This window comes from Lactuca virosa, chromosome 2, assembly GCF_052849685.1.
Source record: "Lactuca virosa cultivar CGN04683 chromosome 2, Lactuca_virosa_CGN04683_v6, whole genome shotgun sequence".
Taxonomy (NCBI): domain Eukaryota; kingdom Viridiplantae; phylum Streptophyta; class Magnoliopsida; order Asterales; family Asteraceae; genus Lactuca; species Lactuca virosa.
The window spans coordinates 210,278,701-210,302,257 of record NC_136427.1 but is presented as its reverse complement, the minus strand read 5'-3'; the positions used below and the strand labels follow the sequence as shown (position 1 = coordinate 210,302,257).

At 38.8% G+C, this 23,557-nt stretch overlaps 1 non-coding gene across 1 annotated transcript; it reads left to right on the top strand.

Annotated features, from left to right (window-relative positions):
* Positions 1-21,920: 21,920 nt before the first annotated feature.
* On the top strand, positions 21,921-22,027 carry LOC145162005 (small nucleolar RNA R71). Its single transcript, XR_013738860.1, has one exon. It is a non-coding gene; the product is annotated as a small nucleolar RNA R71 (small nucleolar RNA).
* Positions 22,028-23,557: the final 1,530 nt, after the last annotated feature.

The following is a 23,557-nucleotide window of genomic DNA, read 5'->3' as shown; positions in this document are numbered from 1 at the left end:
TAGTTTCTTTTTTTTTGTCGACTCAATTCTTTTGGAAGATAATCACTAGCCAAGAAGTTGGCTATATCCACATACCAAGCTACCCCTCCCGCGATTACTATCAAATGCTCTTTGGGAAAGTCGTCTCTAATCTTGTTGTCTTCCATCTCTTCCAAGTTCGGGTTTTCTAGTCTTGACAAGTGATCGGCCGCCACGTTCTCCATTCCCTTTTTATCTCTTATTTCAATGTCAAATTCTTGTAAAAGTAATACCCAACGTACCAATCTTGGTTTGGCATCCTGTTTAGAAAAAATATACTTAAGGGTAGAATGGTTGGTAAACACAGTTGTTTTAGATAAAACTATGTAAGGGCGGAATTTATCAAAGCATAGACCAAAACAAGAAGCTCCTTTTCGGTAGTCGTATAATTTTCTTGAGCCAGATTTAGAGTCTTGCTTGCATAATATATGGGTTGGAAATGCTTGTCAACCCTTTGTCCAAGAATAGCTCCAACTGCATAGTCACTTGCATCACACATAAGCTCAAAAGGAAGCTTCCAATTTGGGGCGATCATAGGGTATTGGTTAATTTCTCTTTCAATAACTGAAAGAATTCAAGGCATTCTTTGGAGAAGTCAAATGTAGCATCCTTCAAGAGAAGTTGGGTCAATGGCCTTGTGATTTTTGAGAAGTCTTTGATGAATCGGCGATAAAATATCGCATGTCCTAGAAATCTTCTCACCCATTTTACATTTGTTGGAGGTGGCAACTTGGCTATAGTATCCACTTTTGCGTGGTCCACCTCTATCCCTAATTTTGAGACTTTGTGTCCTAATACAATTCCTTCTTTGACCATAAAGTGGCATTTTTCCCAATTTAAAACCAAGTTGGTCTTTTCATATCTTGCAAGCATTAGATCAAGGTTGGACAACAATCTTCAAAAGAGGACCCAAAAACCGATAAATCATCCACGAAAACCTCCATAAATTTTTCAATAATATCGTGGAAGATTGTCACACCCCCGAACCAAACGGCGGAAACGTCTGGGGGATCATGTGACTAACAATTGAATTATCATCACAATGAATATACATAAAACATAACACATTCATCACCAACATTACATATAACAACCAGCATTGTTCACATCAAGTACATTGTTATAAATTACATAAGTTCAAAGTATTAATAGTACACTGAGTGATGTTACACAAAATAAATCCATACATACTTGAAAATCTTCTTACTTAACGATTACCTGAGAATACAAGTTATTTTGAAAACGGTCAACATATATAATGTTGGTGAGTTCATAAGTATGTTTGAATAAATGTCTTTGTATTTTTTGTAAAAACCCAGAAAATCCGATATTTTCTGTAAAGTGTCTGAAAATGATGTGATAATCAAGTATAGATGCATGTGTGAATTTTGTAGTAGTAACATATATGAATGTAGTTTAGATTTCTTTTTATTGTAAGTAAGTGATAATTTAATATTAATATTTCCCCAGAAAATCCGATATTTTATGATTTATAATAATGTCGAGGTTCTTGTATCGTTAAATAAGTTGTTTTGTATTGACACACTCGAAGGGTTAATCTCTGAAATGTTAACTTGGTATTGGATCTCTATATGAGTCGTTATAACCATACATGATAATGATTGGGTTGTCTGTCTTGGCATTTTTCCAAATGCCGGTATTTGCTCAAGGTTTTGTCGCCCTAGACTGGCCTAGTCTAGCTGTAGCGAACAACTAAGGCGTGGGGGGTCACCCCGTATAGATCTATACACAAACTCCCGCTCTCCCTCCAGGAAACTCTGGTTATAACTACAGGCTACGATTGTACACTCAAAGGTGCCAACCGGCACGTCTCACTAGATTCTCAACCTTTTGTACTATGTTTATTGTTTAATGTTTACGTGTATGTTGTATGTTATCAAATCCAAAGGTACATATATAAGTATACGAAGTTCAATAATTATGTAAAGGTATAGTTACGATCTACTAAGCATGTGAATTTCAGTCCAAGCCCAATTAGCATGTAAATGGACCACAAAGGCCCAATAACATGTAAGAGGGTAATTTAGGCCCAATAGGTATGTAAATGGACCACCAAGGCCCAACAAACATGCGACCCATAACTCAGGCCCAAATTAACATGTAAATGGGTCGCAAGGCCCAATAAACATGTCACGAAAAAATATTGGGCTCCATATACACTTGAATGGGTCCTTAAGGCCCATTGGTCATGTAATGTGAATATTATGTCCAATAAAATAGTTATCGACGTATTTCGTTCATTCGTTATTGTTTCGTAGTTTGTTTTAGCTCAAAGTTTGCCAAATTGATTATAAAAAGTCCTCTTTTTGTAAAAACGACGTTCTTGGCCAATAAGCCTCAAATTTTTAATTAAAGCCCAAAGTTTTGTAAAAATAACACTTTAGTCCATAACTTATAAAAATTTGTAATTTCGTCCCAAATGTTTAGAAATTCACGGTTTTGGTCCAAATTTTTTTTTATATTTTGACATTTATGGCCCAGTTTTGCAGAAAAGTGCATTTTCAGCCCCTTATTTGTAAAGTTTGACACTTTCAGCCCAATTTTGATAAAAGTTACATTTTTGGTCCCATTTAGAAATAAATGTTATTTTCACCCCTAAATTTGGTTTATTTACATTTATGACTCAAACTTTGGTCAAATAACATTTTTAATCCCAAAACTTTCATTTTTTCGCAAATTTGGGCCCAAAACCGTGAGGCCCAAATATTTGGCCCATTAAGCTAAAATTTACATTTTTGCCCCTTTGGAAAGCATGTTTATCATAAAAATCCATTTTTATACAAGTAGGACCTGTTTGGCCCTTATAAAAACATATATGTCACTTTTTTCCCTTATCTTTTGTTTTCTTGACAATTTTGACCCTTAACAAGGTTTTTGCCTTAAATTTTTATATCTTCAACATATAAACACTTTTAACTTGATAATATGATGTGTAAGGTGTCTTAGTTGATAGATATTAACTCCATGTTACTTATGATGTCAAGATTTGTTAAGATCTAACACATTTTTACAAAATAAACTAAGAAATCACACAAGACATGCATATAACACATAGATCTACACATTTTACTTGTATTCTCCCCCAAAAATCATGTAAAAACCGAAAATAAGGGGGTATGAACTCACCTTTGCTTTGATGTTTCGGTTTTGAAGAAGAGATGAAGAGATTTTTGGTCCCAGCAACACCTTGGAGTAGTTTTCGAGCTTATGAAGTTTCTAAGGTGTGACCATGGAATAAAGCTATGTAAGAAGGAGTTTTCATGTTAAAATGAAAGGAGATGTTTGTGTTTGATAATAACTTACCAAAGATTGGAATTACTTGATGAAGATCCTTAGAACTCAAGCAAAATTTCGAGATCTTGGAGGAAGGAGGATGATCTTTGAGAGTGTTTGGAGAGGATTTGAAAGAGTGTGTGTGTGTGTGGTTTGCCTCTCGGTCGTGAGTAGAAGGAGAGAGGAAAAAGAAGAGTGTGCATGGATATATGGGACTAGTCTAGATGTATGTGATGTATTAAGCTTGGTTATCCTTTAAACAAAAGTGATGTGTCATGGTTTGGATTAATTAGCCATTTCTCTTTTTTTTTACTCATGGGCCGAGAATTATATTAAGAAAGAGAAGATGAATTATTTTGGCCCAATCTTGATCCTTACTCGAAATTATGAGGCCTATAGAGAAGTTTTCGGCCCATTGGGCCTTTAGGGTAGTTCACGGCCCAAAATGGCATAAAAGAATGGAATTATGGCTTACTAGGGTTAATTGGATTAGTTATGGCCCAATAAGGCCCATTAGGGTTAGAATGAAACATTCTAGGCCCAAATGGTCCAAAATGTTATAGATTTTTGAATTGGGTCCATTTAGAATCCAAATAGGGTTTCCAAGCCCAAAATAGTTGAATTTAATGCTTATTGGCCCATTAGGTCCAATAAGGAAATTCTAATCCAATATGGACTTAAGCCGGGATTCTTAGGGTTTTCAGACTCTTTGTTGAACATGAGAGGTGAATTTAAATGAGCACTGGGTGATATTTACTCAGAGTATATGTTTTACAATGGTTGAATGATTACACGAGAATAGAATTTCCTAGCTAAAATGTTAGTTGTGACATCATCCCCCCGTTAGAGGGAATTTCGTCCCGAAATTCTTTTGAAAACTAGGTTTGTGAAGGAAAGAATAAGTGAGGGTACTTTTGCTTCATTTGGTCTTCACGTTCCCACGTGAATTCCGGTCCACGTTTAGTGCTCCATCGAACCTTCACAATTAGAATGCGACTTTGCTTTGTACGCTTCACCTCCCTATCCATAATCTCGACTGGTTCTTCGACGAACAGGAGATTCTCGTTTATCTCAATCTCTTCCAAAGGAACGACAAGGGTTTCATCTGATAGACACTTTTTTTTCAGATTCGAGACGTGGAACACTGGGTGTACGTTGTTGAGCTCGGCAGGTAGCTGCAGCTTGTAAGCCACTGGACCAATCCGAGCAATAATCTCGAACGGTCGAATGTATCGCGGGTTCAATTTTCCTCGTTTCCCAAAGTGAATCATTCCCTTCCAAGGAGATACCTTTAACAACACGCGATCCCCGACTTGAAATTCTAATGGCTTTCGCCGCTTGTCAGCATAGCTATTCTGTCGGTCTCGCGATGCTTGAAGTCGAGCTTTGATTTGGACTATATTTTCGGTCGTTTCACGGCTGATTTCAGGTCCTGTAAGAGCATTGGCCGATGATTGCCCTTTTGCTAGTTGAGTGTCACCCACCGCGGCCCAGCATAGGGGCGATCTGCATTTATGACCATAAAGAGCCTCGAAGGGAGCAACCTTGATGCTCGTGTGGTAACTGTTGTTATAAGAAAATTCGATCAGAGGCAGGTGGGCATCCCATGATTTGCCGAAGTCAATTACGCAAGCTTGGAGCATATCCTCAAGTGTCTGGATGGTGCGCTCACTCTGACCATCCGTCTGTGGGTGGTAGGCAGTGCTCATATCTAGCTGTGTTCCCATTGCCTTCTGACGAGATTGCCAGAATCTTGAAGTGAATCTGCTATCTCGATCCTAGATAATAGATACTGGCACTCCATGGAGTCTCACAACCTCCTTGATGTAGATTCGGGTCAGCTTTTTCCATCTTGTAGGACTCTTTTATTAGCAGGAAATGAGCGGATTTTGTTAATCTATCAACAATTACCCAGATAGCATCCAATCCGTCTGCTGTCTTTGGCAATTTGGTCACGAAGTCCATAGTAATCCTTTCCCATTTCCACTCGGGTATCACTGGTTGTTGCAATAGTCCCGAGGGATTTTGGTATTCCACTTTCACTTTGGCGCAAGTAAGACACTTGCCCACGAAAGTGGCTATCTCTGCCTTCATATTAGGCCACCAATATTGCTGCTTGATATCCAAATACATTTTATCTGGCCCCGGATGAATAGAATATTGCGTCTTGTGGGCTTCATGCATGACTATCTCTCTGAATCCCCCAATTTTGGGAACCCAAATTCTATTCATGAAGTAGTGAGTTTCATCGTCTTTAACTTCGAGCTCTTTCTCCATTCCACGTAGTGATTCACTAGCGACATTCTCCGGCTTCAATGCGTCTAATTGGGCTTCTTTGATTTGTGAGGCTAGATGAGATTGGATGGTGATTGACAGAGTCTTCACACGACGACTTGAATACTCCTTTCGACTTAGGGCATCGGCTACCACGTTAGCCTTGCCTGGATGGTATTTGATCTCACACTCATAATCATTTAATAGCTCAACCCATCTTCGCTGCCTCATGTTTAGTTCCTTTTGATTTAGAATGTGATGGAGGCTCTTGTGGTCTGTAAAGATGGTGCACTTGGCACCATATAGGTAGTGCCTCCAAATTTTTCAAGGCGAAGACCACCGCCCCCAGTTCGAGATCACGCGTGGTATAATTTACTTCATGAGTTTTTAGTTGTCTGGATGCATAAGCAATTAACTTCTCTCGTTGCATAAGGACACAACCTAAACCTTGATTTGAAGCATCACAGTAAACTATGAAGTCTTCGGTTCCCTCCAGTAAGGATAGCACTGGAGCACTACAGAGGGCTTGCTTCAAGGTTTGGAAGGCAAGCTCTTGCTTCTCGGTCCAGTTGAAGGGTACGCCTTTTTGCGTCAATGTGGTGAGGGGTTTCACTATCTTGGAAAAGTTCTGAATGAATCTTCGGTAGTAGCCTGCAAGACCCAAGAATTGGCGAATTTCTATTGGCGTTGACGGATTTGCCCAGTTTTTGATTGCTTTGATCTTGGAGGGGTCCACATGTATCCCTTCCCGACTGACTACATGGCCCAGAAAGTTCACACTGCGGAGCCAGAACTCACACTTGGAGAGTTTCGCATACTACCTTCCAGCCCGCAGGGTTTCTAAAATCTGTCGGAGGTGTTGGCTATGATCTTCTTCGCTTCTAGAGTATACGAGAATATCATCGATGAAAACGATTACTAATTTGTCAAGGAATGGGCGGAAGACTCGATTCATGAGGTCCATAAATGCAGCGGGGGCATTTGTTAGACCGAAGGGCATTACGACGAATTCATAATGACCGTAATGAGTTCGGAAAGCAGTCTTAGGAATGTCCTCATCTCGGACTTTGAGTTGAGGATAACCGGATCTCAGATCTATCTTTGAAAAGTAACTAGCCCCTTGAAGCTGGTCAAATAGATCATCGATTCGTGGAAGTGGATACCGGTTTTTGATGGTGAGTTTATTTAATTCCTTATAGTCGATGCACATCCTGAAGGATCCGTCTTTCTTCTTAACGAAAAGAACCGGAGCTCCCCATGGCGAGAAGTTGGGTCTGATGAATCCTTTATTCAGGAGTTCGCTTGGTTGGCTTGATAATTCTAGCATTTCAGCAGGAGCCAACCTATAGGGTGATTTGGCGATTGGAGTGGCTCCAGGCACTAGGTCGATTCGTAATTCAATTTGTCGTTCTGGGGGTATTCTCAGAAGATCTTATGGAAACACAATCGGGAAGTCACACGTCACTGGGATGTTGTGAATGCTCGCTTCTCTTTGGTTTTATCCACCACATGAGCAAGGAATGTGTAGTTCTTCTTTTGTAGACACTTTTGTGCCTTGATACATGAGAGAAGGCGAAGGTTTGCGCGGGGTTTATCTCCGTAGATTATTAGGGTTTCGTGATTAGGAAGATGAAGGCGAACAGCCTTCTCGTGACACATAATATCGGCATGATGGGGGCTTAACCAATCCATGCCGATGATCACATCAAAACTCCTAATATTTACTGGCATCAAATTTATTTGGAAAGAGTGGTTGTTTAGTGCTAACGTACATCCTATATAGATATCTTTGGTTGTTTCCGTTTTCCCATTAGCCATTTCCACCGTAAAGGCTTCGTTGAGCTTCTGGGTTGTTGATTTAGCAAGTATTTGAATTTATTACTAACGAAACTTCGTTCCGCCCCACTATCAAATAAGATGCATGCATACGAGTTGTTAAGTAGGAACGTACCGGTGACAACGGCTGGGTACTGCACTACTTCACCCTGACCCATTGTCAGCACTCTCCCTGCTGCTCCTGCCCCTTGATTGTTTGCGTTGGGGCAGTTTCGCCTGAAATTCCAGGTTTTCCCACATCCATAACAGGTATAACTGGCCCCAGCATTGGTGTTGTTGTTATTGTTGCTGTTGTTGTTGTTGTTGTTTGTCATCTAGTTTTGTTGAAGCTGAGCCCTACAATACTTTGCTGTATGTCCCTTCCGGTTGCACCTTGTGCAAATCATCTCTTTCCACTCCCCGTGATGGTGTAAGTTGCATTTGTTACACTTGGGGAGATTTCCTGAATACTGCTTTGGAGCATTTGGCGTGGATGAGGCTGGAGCATGTGATGTGGTGGTAGCTTGAGTTGCAGCATGGACAGCTACAGTTTGTTGCTTCTTAGACGATTCCGAGTTTTGCTTTCCCTTTCGCTTGTTGTTTTCCCCTTCTTGCTCTCAACTTCTTTCTTGACCTCCGCTTCTGCTGTTTTGGCACCCTTCTTGTTGCCATGATCATACAATTTCTTGGCCAGTCTCTTGGCGCTATCAAATGTCTCAGGGTTTTCCGCAATGACATTCCCTTGGATAGGTGCAGTCAATCCCCAGATAAACATCTCAATCTTTTTCCATTCTGAGGTGATAATTCTGGGACACGGAAGAGATAGCTCACTAAACCTGGATATGTATGCGTCGATATCGTAGTTTTGAACCGTGAGGTTCCACAACTCTTGTTCCATCTTCTGGATTTCGCCTCTTGGACAGTATTCAACCAGCATCATTTCTTTAAGCTCTTCCCAGGGCATCGCGTTCGCCATCGGGAGTGTCATGGCCTCTATGTGGCTATTCCACCAGGAGAGGGCTTGATCAACGAAGGTGAAAGCTGCGAACTTGACCTTACACTCATCCAGACACCCGCATATTTCAAACACAGATTCTACTTTCTCGATCCATCGCTTCAGGGCTATTACGCCTCCTGTCCCATTAAAGGTTCGAGGTTTGGCGTTGGTGAAGTCCTTGTAGGTGCATGTTCGAGCGGCTCCGTGGTTTGTTCCTTGATTTGTGCTTCCGGCTCCCTGCCCATTGCCTTCTCCGTTGTTTCCATTGCGAATCTGCGCAAGTGATGCAGTGACCGTAGCGGACACTACTGCCTGGAATGCAACCGAGTTTATCTCAGGTGGGGTCGGTGTTGCGTTGTTTCCACGGTTGGGTCTTTGAGGCATCTTTCTGTCATGGAACGGAACGATGTTGAGTGCCTATTGTTTTGCGAGTTTGGAATCCCATAGAATAGGCGTATAGTGTGTGTATTTAAGTAATTTCATACATTAACATAAAAGAAGGAAGTAAAACACATAGCAGATGACAACGTCATGATAAAACATAAAGCATTTTCATTAATACTAATAGTTTTGATACATGAAAATTTGCCAAAACGCATACAGTACATGGGGAAATATAAAATCCAGAAGCATGACGACCCTGTGAATAGTGTGGTCACTTAAACATAGAGTCGATATTACATAGCATAGATCACATAAACATAATACTAACGAAAGATACGGCTGGTCCTAGTCATGGTGGGATGGGCCAGGGGTGGTGATGAGGATGTGGATGCTCCCTGAAGGCGAGCCACCTGTCGCTTCGCGTCTAGAAGTCGAGCCTCCCACCTCACCTGCCTCATGTGGAATTCCTGGATAACCTCTCGTGTTTCCTGCTCTGCCCTCGCAACCCTAGTTCGCATTTGGTTCATCTGATCGGCGGTGCTCTGAGCCAGATCGCCAGTATCCCTCAATCGTCTCACCATGACTGGAAGTGCTCGGTCAGCCGGTCCTCCATCCCTCAAGTCATAGAACTCTCGAGCCATGCCAAACGGGGGTCGCTTTCCCTGTTGTCTGCTCCACCTCCAAATGTCGATACCCCAGGGAGGTGTAGGGCCACTAGGGCCCATTCGGTGAGCTGGCACCCTCACGGGGTACGATGGGTTGATGACTACGAACTCCGCATCCGAATCATCATCGTTGTCGTCCCCAGACTCTTCTTCTTCAACATCTGCCACAGGTTCCGCAGGTTCCTCTTCGATTTCTTCTTCTGGTTCTTCCTCTTCCTCGGGGTCCTCTTTAGGTTCCTCTTCAGATTCTTCTAGCCATCCGTTATTTCCCTGATTGGGAAAATAAGGATCTCCGGGGAGGTGGAATCCAGCCATACTGACTGCACGAGTGTGCATAAATAAATCACGTTTTGATTATCCCTATAGTATATTTTAATTATTTAGGTTTGGGTTCCCTAGAGTTATTGGAGAGTGAGGTAGGCTTTTGGATTCATTTCCCGCTATGATTACTCCCGAACACATGTTGGTCATATTCTGAATAAATATAGTTGATCAGGCTATATTTATCCTTAATATGACTACATAACTGTCCAGGTTTAATCATAGTGTTCAATTTCCTCCAGAAGCTTTTATTAAATATTGTTAGGTTATTATTCTAATATGCGCACATCAGTGTAAAATTTTTGTTTTGTTCAGAGTTATTTAGTCCCATTGTGTTTATAGTTGCATATCATGTATGGTTAGATATGCTAGTTCACTATAAACATTGCTCTGATACCAACCTGTCACACCCCCGAACCAGACGGCGGAAACGTCCGGGTGCTCGTGTGACTAACAAATGAATTATCATCACAATGAATATACATGAAACATAACACATTCATCACCAACATTACATATAACAACCAGCATTGTTCACATCAAGTACATTGTTATAAATTACATAAGTTCAAAGTATTAATAGTACGCTGAGTGATGTTACACAAAACAAATCCATACATACTTGAAAATCTTCCTGCTTAACGATTACCTGAGAATACAAGTTATTTTGAAAACGGTCAACATATATAATGTTGGTGAGTTCATAAGTATGTTTGAATAAATGTCTTTGTATCTTTTGTAAAAACCCAGAAAATCCTATATTTTCTGTAAAGTGTCTGAAAATGATGTGATAATCAAGTATAGATGCATGTGTGAATTTCGTAGTAGTAACATATATGAATGTAGTTTAGATTTCTTTGTATTGTAAGTAAGTGATAATTGAATATTAATATTTCCCCAGAAAATCCGATATTTTCTGATTTATAATAATGTCGAGGTTCTTGTATCGTTAAATAAGTTGTTTTGTATTGACACACTCGAAGGGTTAATCTCCGAAATGTTAACTTGGTATTGGATCTCTATATGAGCCGTTATAACCATACATGATAATGACTGGGTTGACTTTCTTGGCATTTTCCCAAATGTTGGTATTTGCTCAAGGTTTTGTCGCCCTAGACTGGCCTTGTCTAGCTGTAGTGAACAGCTAAGGCGTGGGGGGTCACCCCGTATAGATCTATACACAAACTCCCGCTCTCCCTCCAGGAAACTCTGGTTATAACTACAGGCTACGATTGTACACTCAAAGGTGCCAACCGACACGTCTCACTAGATTCTCAACCTTTTGTACTATGTTTATTGTTTAATGTTTACGTGTATGTTGTATGTTATCAAATCCAAAGGTACATATATAAGTATACGAAGTTCAATAGTTATGTAAAGGTATAGTTACGATCTACTAAGCATGTGAATTTCAGTCCAAACCCAATTAGCATGTAAATGGACCACAAAGGCCCAATAACATGTAAGAGGGTAATTTGGGCCCAATAGGTATGTAAATGGACCACCAAGACCCAACAAACATGCGACCCATAACTCAGGCCCAAATTAACATGTAAATGGGTCGCAAGGCCCAATAAACATGTCACGGAAAAATATTGGGCTCAATATACACTTGAATGGGCCCTTAAGGCCCATTGGCCATGTAATGTGAATATTATGTCCTATAAAATAGTTATCGACGTATTTCGTTCATTCGTTATTGTTTCGTTGTTTGTTTTAGCTCAAAGTTTTCCAAATTGATTATAAAAAGTCCTCTTTTCGTAAAAACAACGTTCTTGGCCAATAAGCCTCAAATTTTTAACTAAAGCCCAAAGTTTTGTAAAAATAACACTTGAGTCCATAATGTATAAAACTTTGTAATTTCGTCCCAAATGTTTAGAAATTCACGGTTTTGGTCCAAAAATTTATATTTTGATATTTATGGCCCAGTTTTGCAGAAAAGTGCATTTTCAGCCCCTTATTTGTAAAGTTTGACACTTTCAGCCCAATTTTGATAAAAGTTACATTTTTGGTCCCATTTAGAAATAAATGTTATTTTCACCCCTAAATTTGGTTTATTTACATTTATGACTCAAACTTTGGTCAAATAACATTTTTAATCCCAAAACTTTCATTTTTTCGCTAATTTGGGCCCAAAACCGTGAGGCCCAAATGTTTGGCCCATTGTAACACCCGTCAAAAATAGGTCAATAACAATCACATGTGATTATACGAATCATGTAATGTGATCTTGTTAAAACTAGTAATGTAGTAAACTCACTATGTATTTCATGATAATTCTAATATAAATATGAACTTTCATACATATTTTATGATACAACTAAAAGTATACGTCCATACGATTCCAAAAATGTAGAGAACGTCTGAATCTGACTTCGCATGAAGAAGTTATGATAAACCAAACACTATAAATCTCTATAATAAGAGGAATTTAAAATAGACTTAGAATTAGCTATTTAATTCTAAAAGAGAGTTGTAGTACTCGGAATTACCTAAGCGTGCATATAAAGAACGTCAAAAATGGAGTTCGTATGCAAAAGTTATGGCTTTCCGAAGATGTCGCTGTCAGAAACCCTAATTTGACTGAACTCACGACGTGAGCATAAAAACTCACGACGTGAGGAGTCAAACCGCCATATTTCGGATCTAGAAGGTGTGACGAGGCTGCGAGGGGATAAGATCCAAACTCACGACGTGAACAAGGCGTTTTTCACGTCGTGAGGGCTCATTTTGCCACATTCGGAAGCTAGAAGACGGATGGCAAGTCTACGAAGAGATAAGATCCAAACTCACGACGTGAACAATGAGTTTTTCACGTCGTGAGGGGTAAAAATCTTACTATAAATAGCAAGATCGACCCCAGCCATTCTTACACCTGAACTTCTTTCTCCTCTCTCCTTTGCTGAAGCCCTCTTGCATCCCGGCCCCGACGACCTCGTACGCTAACCGTTTCTGCTTAGACTACATAAAATCACGCTATTAAGGTTAGTTTCACGGCCCCACTTTCTAATATTTCGGGGGAAAACGCATGCTAAATATTATATATACGTTATTATTATATCTATATGATAATATATTAGTATCAACGTAGATAGTTATAATAACCGGGATATAGTTATTTCGTATCTGAAAGTATACAACTATCGTAAAGTTGTTAGCATGTTATTGTTATAGTAGTATACTAATGTAGATCTTGAGTTATACTTAGGATTCTATATATATGTGTTGTGTGCGATATAGTTCCAGAGTTATACTCGGAAGTTCTATATGTTAATTGATAAGTATGTTGTTATTGTTGGTTTTATGTCAAGATAAAACCAGGTATGTTATATGTTGTTGTTATTGGTTTTATGTCAAGATAAAACCTGGTTTTAATTCTAATTATAGTTGTTGTACTACCGCAAGGTGTGATCCTTGTACTACCGTAATGTGTAATCCTTATACTACCGCAAGGTTAAATCCTTGTACTACCGTAAGGTGTGATCCTTGTACTACCGCAAGGTGTGATCCTTGTACTACCACAAGGTGAAATCTTTGTACTACCGCAAGATGTATTCCTTGTACTACCGCAATATGTGATCCTTGTACTACCGCAAGATGTGATCCTTGTACTACCGCAAGGTGTGATCCTTGTACTACCACAAGGTGAAATCCTTGTACTACCGCAAGATGTGATCCTTGTACTACCGCAAGATGTGATCCTTGTACTACCGCAATGTGTGATCCTTGTAATAATAATAAGAGGTATAAAACTAAGTCATACAGTCGCAGCTATAGACTCATGGTAGCACAATTTTAGAAGCATTATACTTTGTTGATATACAAGTATGAATGTTAAGTATAAGTTTCCCAAAGACTTATACTCTAAGTATAAGAATCTAGTAGGTATGTTATTTGTATATTAAGTAGACCACTATACCTATTCTACTTACTCGTATAGAATTGAAATAGATTTATACGTAGCAACTTTCGTTTGTATGGAATTACAAACACTTATAATCATAGTATATGAGACTTATAGGTAAACTACTTATTTGGTAAGTAAACTTTTATATCTAGGATATATATACTAAACGTTGGAGAGTTAAAATGATACTTTCAAAACTATACTTTTGAACTTGGAAAATGTATTATTTTTATATGGAGTCAAAACATGTGGACTCACCAACTTTATGTTGACGTATTTTTAAATGCATGTGTTTTCAGGAAGTTGATAACTATGATACGAGAAATGAGGTTACACTGCCCGGTGTTTCCGCCGACGGCCGGGGTGTGACAGATTGGTATCAGAGCTATTAACTATAGTGAATTAGTACTTTCTTAGGAAAGCACGTCTATAGTTTAGGGCTTACTCTGTTAGGTTTAGGTATATCTCTTAGCCTACAATTATAAAGTATTATTAATTATACTACTAAAGGACTACTTACGGGAGCGGTGACAAGGATAGACATGTCGATTTGGGTTGCTGGATTTCAGAACGGTTATATGCTAAAATGATCCTGCCCTTCGACTGTCCTGACTGGCCGGTGCCTTATCAGCTAGACCTGAAGTAACGAACAATAATTAATAGAGCATGAATACAACAAATAATAAATATAGAGTCATATATGAAGACTCAGACCCGCGATGAGAATACACCTAAATACCCGGAATATTTTTGATCTCAAGGATTTAGATCAGATATTCCAACTAAAGTTCATATGTGCATAGATCTTATCACAACTAGGTGTAGGTGTACAACTATATTTTATTATGATCATATCATATGAACTATTTAAATTGGGAGTAATATTTAATAGACTAAACACTTGGTGATCTAAAATGTATAGGAACTAAACAAAATGCCTAGAAGAAGTAGCGCTCGGATAAACCTTAACCAATGACCAGCACCACAACAACAACAACCGCAACCACCACCACGAGAAACAAACCCTCCAATAAGTTCAGCAGAACTTGAAGAAATTATAGCCCAGAGAATCGCTGCAGCTCTTGCTAATGTCACAAGAGGAGGAGTTAGAAATGAAGGTAATGTAGGGACCGCCAGAATGTGTACCTACAAGGATTTTATGAATTTTAAACCTAAGAGCTTCCATGGAACGGAAGGGGTTGTTAGCTTGACCCGGTGGATTGAAAAGATAGAATCAGTATTTCAAATAAGCTTCTGTCCGGACAAATGTAAGGTACGATTTGCTGCGTGTACCTTCGCTGATGCAGCACTTACATGGTGGAACAGCCATGTGAATACCACGGGTATTGATGCTGCCAATTCCATGCAATGGGAAGAGCTGAAGAGGATGCTAGTAGAGGAGTATTGTCCCAGGGAGGAAATACATAAGCTGGAACAAGAATTGTGGACCCTAACCATGAAGGGTTCAGAGATAAATGCTTATACCGCTAGATTCAACGATCTTGCGGTGATGTGTCCGGCACTTGTAACCCCAAAATACAAGAAGATTGAGCAATATATCTGGGGTCTAGCATCGCAAATCAAAGGAATGGTGATCGCATCGAAGCCTACAACATATGACAGTGCAAAGCATATAGCTCATCAGCTAACCAGCACAGAAATCCAAGTGGGATTTATAGCTGAGTCTCCCGAATCTGGAACAAACAAGCGCAAATTTAATGGGAAGAATCCCATACAATCATCTGAGGAAAGACAAGATGTGGCAACTAATTATGTAGCCACAACAACAATACCCATGCAACCAAGGAAGTATGTAGGAAAACTCCCATGGTGCACTCAGTGTAGTCGCCATCATCTAGGTAACTGTTCATGGTGCAGTCAATGCAACCATCAGCACGCAGGTGACTATTATATTTGCATGAAGTGCAAAAAGAAGGGACACACTATGAATTACTGCAGGAGCACAACACCTACAACAGAAAATCAAGGAACAAACATTGGAACAGGCTATGATGGAGGAAGAGCGTGTTTTGAGTGTGGTGAAATTGGACATATCAATAAGGAATGTCCAAAGTTAAGGAGTCAAGGAGATTAGGTCGTGGCAGGGCATTCGTAATAGAAACAATGGAAGCTATCCAGGACCTTCCGGTGGTACCTGGTACAAAATAAATTTCGGGACGAAATTTCTTTAACGGGGGGAGAATGTAACACCCGTCAAAAATAGGTCAATAACAATCACATGTGATTATACGAATCATGTAATGTGATCTTGTTAAAACTAGTAATGTAGTAAACTCACTATGTATTTCATGATAATTCTAATATAAATATGAACTTTCATACATATTTTATGATACAACTAAAAGTATACGTCCATACGATTCCAAAAATGTAGAGAACGTCTGCATCTGACTTCGTGTGAAGAAGTTATGATAAACCAAACACTATAAATCTCTATAATAAGAGGAATTTAAAATAGACTTAGAATTAGCTATTTAATTCTAAAAGAGAGTTGTAGTACTCAGAATTACCTACGCGTGCATATACAGAACGTCAAAAATGGAGTTCGTATGCAAAAGTTATGGCTTTCCGAAGATGTCGCTGTCAGAAACCCTAATTTGACTGAACTCACGACGTGAGCATAAAAACTCACGACGTGAGGAGTCAAACCTCCATATTTCGGATCTAGAAGGTGTGATGAGGCTGCGAGGGGATAAGATCGAAACTCACGACGTGAACAAAGCGTTTTTCAAGTCGTGAGGGCTCATTTTGCCACCTTCGGAAGCTAGAAGACGGATGGCAAGTCTACGAAGAGATAAGATCCAAACTCACGACGTGAACAATGATTTTTTCATGTCGTGAGGGCCAAAAATCTTACTATAAATAGCAAGATCGACCCCAGCCATTCTTACACCTGAACTTCTTTCTCCTCTCTCCTTTGCTGAAGCCCTCTTGCATCCCGGCCCCGACGACCTCGTACGCTGACCGTTTCTGCTTAGACTACATAAAATCATGCTATTAAGGTGAGTTTCACGGCCCCACTTTCTAATATTTCAGGGGAAAACACATGCTAAATATTATATATACGTTATTATTATATCTATATGATAATATATTAGTATCAACGTAGATAGTTATAATAACCGGGATATAGTTATTTCGTATCTGAAAGTATACAACTATCGTAAAGTTGTTAGCATGTTATTGTTATAGTAGTATACTAATGTAGATCTTGAGTTATACTTAGGATTCTATATATATGTGTTGTGTGCGATATAGTTCCAGAGTTATACTCGGAAGTTCTATATGTTAATTGATAAGTATGTTGTTATTGTTGGTTTTATGTCAAGATAAAACCAGGTATGTTATATGTTGTTGTTATTGGTTTTATGTCAAGATAAAACCTGGTTTTAATTCTAATTATAGTTGTTGTACTACCGCAAGGTGTGATCCTTGTACTACCGTAATGTGTAATCCTTGTACTACCGCAAGGTTAAATCCTTGTACTACCGCAAGGTGTGATCCTTGTACTACCACAAGGTGAAATCCTTGTACTACCGCAAGATGTATTCCTTGTACTACCGCAAGATGTGATCCTTGTACTACCGCAAGATGTATTCCTTGTACTACCGCAAGATGTGATCCTTGTACTACCACAAGGTGTGATCCTTGTAATAATAATAAGAGGTATAAAACTAAGTCATACAGTCGCAGCTATAGACTCATGGTAGCACAATTTTAGAAGCATTATACTTTGTTGATATACAAGTATGAATGTTAAGTATAAGTTTCTCAAAGACTTATACTCTAAGTATAAGAATCTAGTAGGTATGTTATTTGTATATTAAGTAGACCACTATACCTATTCTACTTACTCGTATAGAATTGAAATAGATTTATACGTAGCAACTTTCGTTTGTATGGAATTACAAACACTTATAATCATAGTATATGAGACTTATAGGTAAACTACTTATTTGGTAAGTAAACTTTTATATCTAGGATATATATACTAAACGTTGGAGAGTTAAAATGATACTTTCAAAACTATACTTTTGAACTTGGAAAATGTATTATTTTTATATGGAGTCAAAACCTATGGACTCACCAACTTTATGTTGACGTACTTTTAAATGCATGTGTTTTCAAGAAGTTGATAACTATGATACGAGAAATGACGTTACACTGACGGTGTTTCCGCCGACGGCCGGGGTGTGACACCCATTAAGCTAAAATTTACATTTTTGCCCCTTTGGAAAGCATGTTTATCATAAAAATCCATTTTTATACAAGTAGGACCTGTTTGATCCTTATAAAAACATATATGTCACTTTTTGCCCTTATCTTTTGTTTTCTTGACAATTTTGACCCTTAACAAGGTTTTTGCCTTGAATTTTTATATCTTCAACACATAAACACTTTTAACTTGATAATATGATGTGTAAGGTGTCTTAGTTCATAGATATTAACTCCATGTTACTTATGATGTCGAGATTTGTTAAGATCTAACATATTTTTACAAAATAAACTAAGAAATCACACAAGACATGCATATAACACATAGATCTACACATTTTACTTGTATTATCCCCTAAAAATCATGTAAAAACCGAAAACAAGGGGGTATGCACTCACCTTTGCTTTGATGTTTCGGTTTTGAAGAAGAGATGAAGAGATTTTTGGTCCTAGCAACACCTTGAAGTAGTTTTCGAGCTTATGAAGTTTCTAAGGTGTGACCATGGAATAAAGCTATGTAAGAAGGAGTTTTTCATGGTAAAATGAAAGGAGATGTTTGTGTTTGATAATAACTTACCAAAGATTGGAATTACTTGATGAAGATCCTTAGAACTCAAGCAAAATTTCGAGATCTTGGAGGAAGGAGGATGATCTTTGAGAGTGTTTGGAGAGGATTTGAAAGAGTGTGTGTGTGTGTGATTTGCCTCTCGGCCATGAGTAGAAGGAGAGAGGAAAGAGAAGAGTGTGCATGGGTATATGGGACTAGTCTAGATGTATGTGATGTATTAAGCTTGGTTATCCTTTAAACAAAAGTGATGTGTCATGGTTTGGATTAATTAGCCATTTCTCTTTTTTTTTACTCATGGGCCGAGAATTATATTAAAAAAGAGAAGATGAATTATTTTGGCCCAATCTTGATCCTTACTCGAAATTATGAGGCCCATAGAGAAGTTTTCGGCCCATTGGGCCTTTAGGGTAGTTCACGACCCAAAATGTCATAAAAGAATGGAATTATGGCTTACTAGGGTTAATTGGATTAGTTATGGCCCAATAAGGCCCATTAGGGTTAGAATGAATCATTCTAGGCCCAAATGGTCCAAAATGTTATAGATTTGTGAATTGGGTCCATTTAGAATCCAAATAGGGTTTCCAAGCCCAAAATAGTTGAATTTAATGCTTATTGGCCCATTAGGTCCAATAAGGAAATTCTAATCCAATATGGACTTAAACCGGGATTCTTAGGGTTTTCAGACTCTTTGTTGAACATGAGAGGTGAATTTAAATGAGCATTTGGTGATATTTACTTAGAGTATATGTTTTACAATGGTTGAATGATTACACGATAATAGAATTTCCTAGCTAAAATGCTAGTTGTGACAAAGATGGCCATCATGCACCTTTGGAATGTGGCTGGTGCATTGCACAATCCAAATGGCATTCTTCTATATGCAAAAGTACCGCTCGGTCAAGTGAACGTGGTCTTTTCTTGGTCTTGAGGATCGATATGAATTTGGAAGTACCCTGAAACCATCTAAAAAGCAGTAATAGAGATGGTCGGATAATCTTTCGAGCATTTGATCAATAAATGGTAAAGGGTAATGGTCTTTGCATGTAGCATCATTTAGCTTACGGTAATCGATGCACACACGCCAACCGGTTACCGTTCTTGTTGGAATAAGCTCATTTTTTTTGTTGGTGACTACCGTCATCCCTTCCTTCTTTGGTACCACGTGCACCGGACTCACCCGTTGGCTATCCAATATTGAATAAATGATACCGACATACAAGAGTTTGACTACCTCTTTCTTCGCTACTTCTTGCATATTTGGGTTTAGTCTTCTTTGGCGTTGAACTACAGGCTTAGCTCCCTCTTCTAAGTTAATTTTATGTGAATAATATGCGGGACTAATGCCTTTAATGTTGGTAATCTTCCATGCTATGGCATTTTGTCGTTTCTTGAGTACCTTCACAAGGCTTTCTTTTTCATGTTTTGCGAGATCAGTTTCAATGATGACCGTTTTTTGTTGATCTTCTTCCAAAAATGCATACTCTAGATGTTCGGGCAAAGCTTTTAACTCAATTTTTGGTTTTTGGTAAGCCACCACGACGTGGGCCTCCTTCCACATTGTGTTGTTTCAGTTTTTAATGTCAGATCATGAAAAATTGGATGACCACGTCGTGGTGTAAGTGCCACATCGTGGTGTTTCTTCAGCTTCTTTTATCATTTCGTTATACTCGCTTTCTTCCAGTAGTTTCTCTAACTCTTGTATATCAAGTTCAGCATTAAAATCTCCTTCTTTTAGCACCATATATCCCTCGGTGTCTTTTTCTTTCTAACCTCCAAGCTCCTTCTCTAGTACTTCATCGAACACATCCACTGAGAATGCCATATCATCACTTATCCTTGAGTGTTGGATTGCTCTATTAACTCCAAAAGTGACAGCTTCTTTTCCAACTCGAAGAGTGATTTTGGACTCTCTAATATCAACCAAGGCTCGGGCGGTGCTCAAGAAGGGCCTTCTAAGAATGATTGGGACTTATTCATTTTCCTCCATATCTAAAACAATAAAATTCACAGGAAAAACAAACTTGTCAACTTTCACTAATAAATCCTCACATACTCCTTTTGGAAAGGTCATTGTATTGTTTTCCAAATGGATGACCATGCGGACTGGTCTTGGTTCGGGAAGATCAAGCTTCTTGAAGAACGAATATGGCATCAAATTAACACTTGCTCCCGATTCGGCAAGAGCGTGGTTAGTGGCTAGATTTCCAAATTGACACGGAAGTATTAAGCTTCCCGGATCACCCATCTTTTTAGGTAGCATATTTAACATTGCAGCTGAGCGGGTTTCATTTAGTACTACCTTAGACATCCCTTCCATCTTCTTTCGATTAGTTAAGATGTCTTTGAGAGAACTCAGCATATTATGGCATTTGGGCCAAGGCTTCAAGGAACGGAATATTGATTTCAAGGGACTTGATATGATCTAAGAACTTCAAATAGTCTTCAGCATTCTTTTCTTGTCTTGCTCTACTTGGAAAGGGCAACGGTGGGCAGTATGGCTTAATAGGATCAGCATTTTTCATTTCGGTTTCCTGCCACATCGTGGTATCACCACCACATCGTGGCGACTGTGCAGACTCTCTTCTTTGACTTTCTTCTCGATTATTCTGCTCAACATCTGGGTTATTGTTGTCAATGGGAGTCAGATGAGTAACAATTTCCCCACTTCTAGTCGTAATTGCTTGGATGTGAGCTCCCTTCGGGTTCTGTTCGCTGTTTCCTGGAAGTTCGCCCGGTGTTCGTTCATTAAATTGCTTAGCTAGTTGCCCGAGTTGTTTTTCAATGTTGAGGATTGAAGCTTGTTGAGTCCTTAGTAAAACTTGATGATCTTTCATTAAAGCTTGTTGTTCTCTAATATTTGTTTCGGTTTCCTCGTGCCTTTTTTCAGATGCAGCTACAAAACGGGTAAGCGTTGACTCGAAATCGGGTTTCTTTTCAGGAGCTGGTTCCTATCTTTGGTAACAGCCTCTTCCTTTTTGTTCATACTTCTCTTCATTGGCTTTCTTGTACTCATCATAAGGTAACCACTTCTTCTTGGGCTTTATCCAATCTTCATCATATCGATCACCACTCGATTAGAAAGCTTGAACCTTTCGGTTTCCATTTTCATCAAGATCATAGTCTTTGGTTAAATACAGCCCACTACAATTTTCGCACCCCACTTGTATAGCATGGATTGTTTGATTCATTTTCATCATCCTCCTATCCATATTTTGTAACATCGCCAAGACGGCCGACATGTCCTCTGAAGCTGAATTTTTCGATCCACTTGCTACATCATTTCGCGGGTTATGGTACTCTCTCGAATGTTTAGAAAATTCTTCAATAAGCTCCTTAATTTCAGCAGGATTCTTCTTGGTTAATGGTCCTTGAGAATCAAGGAGTTGCCTTTTCGTGACATTTACCCCATCATAAAATATTGAAACTTCTTGTTGCACATTAAGATTATTTTGGGGACAATTTCGAAGTAATCCCTTGTAGCGCTCCCATGCTTCAAATAACGACTCACCCATTTGTTGCTCAAAGTTAGTTATGACCTTTTTGATTTTAGCCACCTTTGATGGTGGGAAAAAAATTCCCATGAATTCCTCACGCATTTTTGCCCATGTAATGATTGCGCCGGGTGGAAGTGCCTTCAACCAGTCATTGGCAGCTCCCTTGAAAGTGACCGGAAGCATTCTCAATAACACTGTTTCGCATGGAACATTCGGGATGTTGAAGTAATCGGCGATGTCACTGACTTCATCAAGATGTTTGTAGGCATCTTCATGATCCTTTCCGATGAATGGAATCTCTTTTAGCGCAGCAAGGATGTGCCCCTTGAGTTCAAATGTGGCAGTGGCTGGTATGGGGGTTGCACAAGGCTCGGTCCGGTGTCATCACGAATTCTTTTCTTGTATGCCTCCATTGAAATGTCGGCAATATCTGCCATGATGTTGTCGGGTTTGCTGTCTTGTTTGCTTTTTTTCTGATTCGGTGTCGCCTTCTTCATTGTCTATTTCGTAATCAGCATCTTGTTTTGTAGGATTGTTCTCAAGGCCTTCGTCTTTCTGGGTTTTGTTGGATTCTCCCACTTGCTTTCCTTTCTTTTTACTAAAAACCAATTTCACATTCTTGAAAGGTGATTTCTTTGGTGTATTTGATTCTCCTACGGTTTTATCCGTGTTTTTACGAAAAGCTGACTCCGGGTCTTCAAGTGGTGGAATCAAAGGTGTATTTGATCCGCGGGTCATAAACTACTGCAACAAAAACAAATAAAACGTGTAAAAAGAACAAAAACTAAAAATTTACTATTACGACACCACGACGTGGTGTTAATGACCACGATATGGTGAGTCTAAAAGAAGAAAAACCTAAAAACGAAAATTTAAAAGCAAATAAACAGAAAAACCTAATAAAATAGCAGATTCAAAATAACTAATAATGGACCGTTTCCCGGCAACGGCGGACAGGTATCGAACACAGGGAACAGGATTATTAGCTAATTCTTATCTACTGCTAACTAAATTACTAATAAATTTAGGAAAAGGGTTTTCTCTAGTTTTGCAAGACTAGAAACTTAATTTACCAAACTAACTAACTATCAATTATTAAAGCAAATATTAAACTAAAGCAAGAAGCACAAAAGAAGAATAAAACCAATGTAATTGAGAGACTTTCATTTAGTTTCGAATTTACCAGATATTATGGTTGATTTATGGAATTGCAATGGATTTTTGTTTCATTGGTTACCGATTCCTACAATGACTAGGTTAATTTTCACTAATCATAATCCTTTAGCAAACAAGCTCATTCATACGGTGATCAGGCAGATAAACTAACAAGTTTACTAGTGTTCAGTTCGAGTTAATTTAGACTTATAACGAATTGATTAATTTTGTTTATTAGCTCAATTTAATATATGATTGGTCGCCATATATTAGCTCCTACGTTTATTTACCTACTTTTCTATTTAACCCTAGGTTTTGTTCAAAACTCTAGTCCTACAATTTTGCAATTCACAAGATTATAAGATTCAAATTCAATTAAGAAAGATGGTCATACAAGCTTATTTAAATTCAGCAATAAATAGAGAAAGC